The 7,555-nt window shown below is 33.2% G+C and overlaps 1 non-coding gene across 1 annotated transcript; it reads right to left on the minus strand.

Moving 5' to 3' along the window:
* Window positions 1–5,496: 5,496 nt before the first annotated feature.
* Window positions 5,497–5,603, minus strand: LOC122072478. The gene has a single exon (XR_006138492.1). It is a non-coding gene; the product is annotated as a small nucleolar RNA R71 (small nucleolar RNA).
* Window positions 5,604–7,555: the final 1,952 nt, after the last annotated feature.

Raw genomic sequence — 7,555 nt, forward strand, 5'->3', positions numbered from 1 at the left:
TTTATATTTAGTTATACATTAGTGGCAAGAAAGCTACATTGTACATAGGCATCACTTTCCACACTTGGCATGAGTTTACCCCCATTTCTAGGTTAGTGTTCTTGGGAAATTTGGGGCTTTCACTTGTTTGACCTCAATATGCCAATTACACACATTTTTCATGAAATTATTCCCTTTTCTCACATGTCATTGCCAATGATTTTGTAATTGCACTTGTGAAATTTTCCCCATTTACTCTTCTTTTTGAAAAATCTGTCAATTTCCTCAATGGTTTCCAACTTGGTATTTATTTATATCTATGCATTTCATAATTGCTTTCCTCTGTTATATCATACTTGTATGATGCTTCAAGTTTCATGACTTCATGATATTTACTCGTCAATTCTGTGGTTTTGACAATCAACCACACTTATATTTGTCAAAACACACTTATATGCGATTCATTACATTATGATTGTGGCTCTTCACTATATACTTATATATATATATAGTGAAGATTTTTTTTTTTTTTTAATTCTTGCTTTCTCTCCATTGTTTCTAAAATTTAGTTCCCTTATTCCTCTGACTCTCTCAAATCCCCTTCCTTTCATTTTCCTTTTTAATCTTAAACTCTTTCCCTCCATCTCTCATGTTTCTATTTTTATGTGTAAAAAAAAAAATCTCCACCTCTCACGTTTCTTCTTTTTAAAAAGATTCTCACTCCCTTACAAATAAGAAACCTCCCTTGACCTAATTTATATCTTTCTATATTATCTTCCCCGAATAACTCTCTAAAATTTAATCACTCATTCCTATCTCTACTTCCCCCCCCCCCCTTTTTTTAAACTTTCTTTCTTCTTTTTTGATAAGTTTGAACTCTTTCACTCCTCCACCTCTCACTTTTCTTCTTTACATAAGAAATTAAAAAAAATAAAAAATAAAATCTTCTTTTTAAGAAGATTCCTTATCTTCAGTACAAATAGGAAACCTAATCTCTTTCCATCTTCTCTCCCTCCCTTATCAGTAGGAAGCCTCCTAGATATTTTCAATAAGAAACCTTCTATGCAGCATGTGTACATGTCAGTGTGGAATAATCACTTCCACCTTTTGTTACGGCAGTCGTTTGGTTTGTTCTCTATTTGTTTTTTTTTTTTCCTAGTCCATTGAAAGAGTTTATTTAATTACAATAATACTTTGATATTAGAAGATTAATACAATTTTTGGCTGGATTGATTGGTGATATTAGTTCATCTCATGTCATGCACGGAACGTTGGACCTCCAATTTTCTCAGTTTCAAGCGTTGAAAGATGCAACCAATCTTCCTTCGTGACAGATGCGATCACATTGTTCTCCTAACTGTAAATATCATAATCGAATTTAGAAGCCCATTTACTTTGAAATTTAGACAGAATTGGAATTGTGATGTTGGGATCTTAGATAGAAAATAGTGATATTTTAGTAGGTAAATTAAGGCCTCATATGACAAAAGAATCTTTGTATGCTCCGAAAAATAGATTATTACGAGCCATACTTAACATACAGATATCCACTTCAAAGGGCATTCAAGTAAATTTTTTACTGTATCCACTTCAAAGGAATTCAAGTAAAGTTTTTACCAAATTATTCACGAAGCTAATTATGGAATAGTCTCATGCATGAAAATAATATAGAGTCCAGATTCTATTTACCTCAATCCTCACAAACACTTGGGAAAACGAGCAAATAGACAGTCGCCATTGAATACATTATCTGATTGTATCCAACTAAGTGTCCAAAAAAACAGGTCATTATCTGATTATTTCTTTTTATTACTTCTTGGGTTTTTCAAAGGGGTCGTCTAATTGAAGACACAATCTGTACCATTTTCATGGCCCAAGCCCACCATTTTGAGCCAGATGCTATTCATCTTGAACAACTAACTGTCAAATAGTGGTTCATCTCATGGATTAATCACATGAAGATCCATAAAAAAATTTCTACTTCTTTTAAACTCTGAATAAATTTCTATGTACATTTTTGGTGGGTTACGTGATTGCAAGGAGAATTAAAAGGAACAAAATTGAAAATTTCAAACCTAAAAACCTAAAAATAAGTTTTTGTAATCATTACTCCATGTGACAATCATTTTATTCAAAACCATTTCACTTTGGTTATTAAATTTCATTCTCCTCTAAATCCAAATTCCTTAGCATATAAGAAAAAAATAGAATTAAAATGTATCATTACTAAATATGGTAAGAAATTTAAGTAATTTATACAATCATATGGTATAATGTTTACAAATTCTCTTTTTTAAGTTTGAAAATTTCCACTTCCCTCTTAATGGGAGAAAAATTGTCCAGTAATTGCTCCACTACAACGATAATGATCCTTTTGTAACATCTAGATAATTTGTGACAACTTCAAATTTTCAATCGAAATTTTTTTAATCATTATTCCCTGTGACTATATCACCAACTCAAAATCATTCCACATTTGGTTATTAAATTCACTTTTATTTGCATCCATATCCTTTTAGTATAAAAAATATAGTAGAAATTATATACAAAATATGGTAAGAAATTTTAGTAGTTATATAATCACATGGGGTAATGATTATAAAATTTTATTTTTTAGTTATGAAATTTTTCAATCCCTTCAAATAGGAAAAAATTGGTCCAATAATTTCTCTGCTACCATAATCATTTTTTTTTTTTTTTTTTTTGTTATATACAATAATCCTTTTGTACCACTTAGATAATCTGTAACAACTTCAGATTTCAACCCAAGGATTGGTTCAAGTTGAACCATGATTTTTTTGTCTATTTAGAAGGAAGAATAATAATTGTAGTTCGAGACTTTGTTTGGACAACTGAGTAAAATATTTTTTCCATGTTCTTCTAAACAATATATATATATATATATATAAACTTCAACCAAATTAAAGGCCTCTTTTAAATGCAAGGCTTCATAGGTTACTTGAAAATTATGAGTTTGGTCATTGTGGATATCTATTAGATGTCGAAGACAAGGTTGTTGATGAGCACATTTATGTGTGAAATCTAAGTAGTAAAGCATGCATTTTTACACATTTAAAATTGAGCTACCTTGGGTTTTACTCTCTTTTTACAGGTTTTATATTTTAAAGGCTTAAGCATTATCAGGCGTCATATCTCTCCAACAACAACTACCTAGTATAGTTGGTGAGCTATGGTGTGTAAAAGTTCGTTGCTCACCAGGAGATCTCAAGTTGGGAGGGGTTTCTTGTGCAAGAAGGAAAAAAAATGGAGAAATAAATCTTGTCCAAATCTTCTCTTTCCTCCACATCATCACTAGAAGATTATACAAATCACACACAACAAGAAGGAAAATCGTCCAAAGAAAAAAAAAATCGGCCAACAAGGGTTATGCGCAATATTTGAAGAGAGGGAGAAAAAGAAGAGAAAAAAAGAAAGAAAGAAAATAAGCAAAAAAATTATAGAAAATTTATCTTTTCTCTCTCCTCGACCTTAGTACTTTTGGTCTCAAAAGATCTCACCTACCAATTGTGGACTTTTCCCTTTTAGAAAAGAGAAATTTGTTACCCTACCTTCATATTCCTTATAAATACAACTCATGTAAGAAGAGGGGAGACACTTCATTCTTCTTCTAGGTTTTTTTAGTTGCTCTCTCTCTCCCTCTCTCTCTCTTTCGTTTTAGTTCTTCTTTATTTTTGTTTTAATTACTTTTGTAATTACTTTTCATTTCAATTAATGCAAGCGTACTTTTATTTTTATTCAACCTTTTATGTTTATGATTTATGCAATTGAGTTATAATTTTTAAATTATAGTTCTAGGCTTAGATCTAGGTGACAAGATCACGAGCCGTGGAACATTTCTTTTTTAAGTTCAGTTTTTCTTTTTCAAAATTTATATTCTCCAGGCCTAAAAATTTCAGATTTGGTTCATTCCATATCTGGTTTTTAGGATTTGCAGTATCTCAAATCACCCAAGCTTTCAAGTTTAATCATTGATTCAGGTAGGTAAGCTTCTTCAATAGTCTTCTCTTCCCCCTCTCATTCCCTCTTCTAACTATCATTTCTTTTTTAATTTAAAATTTTAATTTTAGTCGTTACATTATTGCTTTCCCTTTCCCCTAAGGTTAATGGCTAGTGTATGTGTTGGTTTTGCCCCTCTTAGCCATAGAACCATCAATTTATTGTTTTTATTTTAATTGCCTCCCTTTCCCTAAAGCTAAGTAGAGTAACCCCTGTAAGAGTGACTCTCCAGTCAAGTAGGGAAGCTCATATTATGATGCATCCCTCGGCCTAAGTAAAGAAACATACTTGTGAGCCTCTCTCTAGCTTTATCCCATTTCTTTTACTTTATTTTTATTACAGCATTTTTTTCCTTCATTTCTTTTTAATTGCGTGGGTTGTTCATTTTCAGTTATTTATTTATTTAATTTAATTAGTTTTAATTATGTGGCTTGTATATTTAAATTCTTAGATGACGAATGGTTAGGACGTTATTTTAGATACATATGTTTAAGACAGTAGTTAGAATTAGATCACAACTATTAATTGGTTCACCTTCGCATTATTAAAAGAAGCCAAAAATAAAGTGGTTGTTCTTCCTGTGTTCGACCCATTGCTACATTGATCTGTACGTTTGCTGTTGTATTTTAAATTATAGCAAGTTTTTAGAGCCATTACCGAGGAGATAGTTCCATATTATTTTTTACTTTCTTTTGGTAAATCGGAGTGCCTTGTTTGCTTTGTTTGCTTTGTTTTGTTTTCTTTTTCTTCTATTGAATTCTTGAGAAGAACAACTTGCAATAATAGTTGTATCGATAGAGGTCGCTAAGGCTCACAGTATGATAAAGACAGGTTTCACCCTGTAGTAGTACCTTAGGAATTGAATTGTGCAACCCCGGATCCCTACCAGTAAGCTCTCAAAAATCTAAAAAAAAAAAAATTAAAATCAAAAAAATCAAAAATAAATTAAAAAAAAAAGGTTTTTCTTTCCATTCTTTTGTGCTTGTCTTACTCTAGTTGTGGGTAATTTTCTGTTGCATGAGTTCTAGGGGGTACGTAATACTGAGAATCAGTTAGAAAAAAGAGATCAACAAGTAGCGACCTTATACATATACTCTCATCAATACCTTTCAATATAGGAGACCAACATCCAAACCCTCTACCAAAATCTCTGAAAGATAGGTCTTACCCTGCTAGAGTAGCCCAACCTTCCTGTATAGTTCTACCACAAGCCCAGGATAATAATTTTGAGCTCAAATCTAGTACATCACTATGTTGTCCCACTTCTATAGGCTGCCCTCTGAGGATGCATACCTATTCCTTAGGGAATTTGATGAGGTTTGTGTTCTGATAAAGGTCAAACAGTTGACTGATGACGCTGTAAACTTAAGGTTCATAACTTTTGCGCTCAAGGACCAGGCTAAGAAATGGCTCTATGGTCTGCCTACTAATTTCATTGCCACATGGGATGGATTTACTATAGCCTTCCTGAAAAAGTTCTTTCTTTTGCATAAAACTAATAAACTCAGGAGTAACATTCTTCAATTCAGGCAGAAACCTAATGAGTTGTTCTCAAAATTTATGGAGAGATTTAAGGACCTCCTTTAAGAATGCCTTCACTATGAAATTTATACATGACAACTTTGTCAAATCATTTATGAGGGTATTGATTATCAGACTAGGCAGTTGTTAGAGTCCAAAGGTTTTACATCTTTTACAGATAAAGACGATGCTTGGAACTTTTTGCTTGAATTGACTGAGAAAATCAGAGAATGGGGGCCTACTTAAGAAATTAAGAGGACAAATAAGGGTTACCTTGTAGAAGGTGTTGTGGCCAAAGATGCTCAAATTGAGATTCTTATTAAGAGACTCAAACCATAGTAGTGAAAGGACCTGCTCAACTGAACCAAATAAATCATTCTGTGCCTATATGTAGTTGGTGCCAATCTCCCACTCATGTGATGGAGGAATGCCCTAATATTTCTCATGTGAATGGTTTAAATATAGATGTTGAAAATGTGAATGCCATATCCCAAAACAACCTTTATAGTCAGACCTATAATTTAAAATAGAGAAACCATCCTAACTTCTCTTGGAATCAAGCTAATCATCAAGTAAGTCATAATTTTCAACCCTTGAGTCAAGGGCAGTTTGTTCCCCAACAAGCCAATCAAAGGAACATCCCCCTCAACTAGCAGAATAATTTTAGGATTCCCACTCAATTTACTATTCCACCACCTCTTGTAAATCAACCTCTAGGATTCATGAGAGGAGGTGGTGATTTGGCTAGGCTTTCTTCTTTATAGAAAAGCATGGAACTTCTCATGAATACTTTCATGACAAGCCACCATAATATGGAGAAGCAAATCTCCCAACTTGCTAATGTTTTGCAGGAAAGGGAGAAAGGGAAGATTCCTAGTCAGCCTGAACCAAATTCCAGAAATGAGAATATGAATCATCAACCAATTCTAAATCAATTGAATTTAATTCAAAAGAGTCCACAACAAGAGCCTTCCAACTAATGTAATGTTTTTTATGCTCTTAGGAGTGGCCAAGAGTACCAATAGAGTGTTCGTAAATCTTTCATATCTTTTACTTCTGTTAACTCTCCTTCTATTGAGGACACAAGTGCGCCTCTTATTCCAGGTTCATCTGATGAACCTAAAGCAACTAAAGATGATTTGTGTGAGGAAACAAAAAATGACTCTTCAGAAAAAAACTAAAATCCTAACAGTGCTTATGTTCTTCCTATCCCCTTTCCTAATCGGTTGGTAAATAAAAAGAAGACTACTTCCATGGATAAAATTTTAGAAGTCTTCAAGAAGGTAGAAGTGAACATCCCTCTTTTGGATGGCATATCCTAAATCTCCGCCTATTCAAAGGTCCTGAAAGATTTGTGTACTCACAAACGTATCACTAGTGTGCCCAAAAAGGCGTTCTTGGCAGGCAATATTAGTTCCATAATTACTCAGCCTATATCCACCAAGTATAAGGATCCAAGGAGCCCTACCATAGCTTGTGTCATAGGCAACATCTACATTGAGCATGCATTACTTGACTTTGGCGTAAGTGTGAATCTTTTGCCTTACTATGCATATAAGCAACTTTGGCGTAAGTGTGAATCTTTTGCCTTACCATGCATATAAGCAACTAGGATTAGGAGAATTGAAAGCCACTAAAACTACTCTTCAGTTGGCAGATAGATCTGTTAAGATTCCTAAAGGGATGGTTGAGGGTGTCTTACTTAAATTTGGGAAATTTTTATTCCCTGTTGATTTCATTGTTTTAGACACCCAATCAGTTGTTAACATTCAGGACCAGATCTCAATTATTCTTAGTAGATCGTTCCTTGCAACCAGTAATGCCATAATTAATTGTAGGAACTATACTATGAAATTTTCTTTTGGAAACACTTCTATGGATTTTAATGCTTTTAGGTTGGATAAGCAACCAAATCCCCATGAGAAGGATGTTCATATGCTCCAGGAAATTTCAGATTCCATTGAGACATATTTTGATATTGATTTTGATTCTAAATTTCAAGATTGCATGGAACAATTAGGTGGTTTTGATGACAGAA

Source organism: Macadamia integrifolia, chromosome 2 (assembly GCF_013358625.1).
Source record: "Macadamia integrifolia cultivar HAES 741 chromosome 2, SCU_Mint_v3, whole genome shotgun sequence".
NCBI lineage: Eukaryota > Viridiplantae > Streptophyta > Magnoliopsida > Proteales > Proteaceae > Macadamia > Macadamia integrifolia.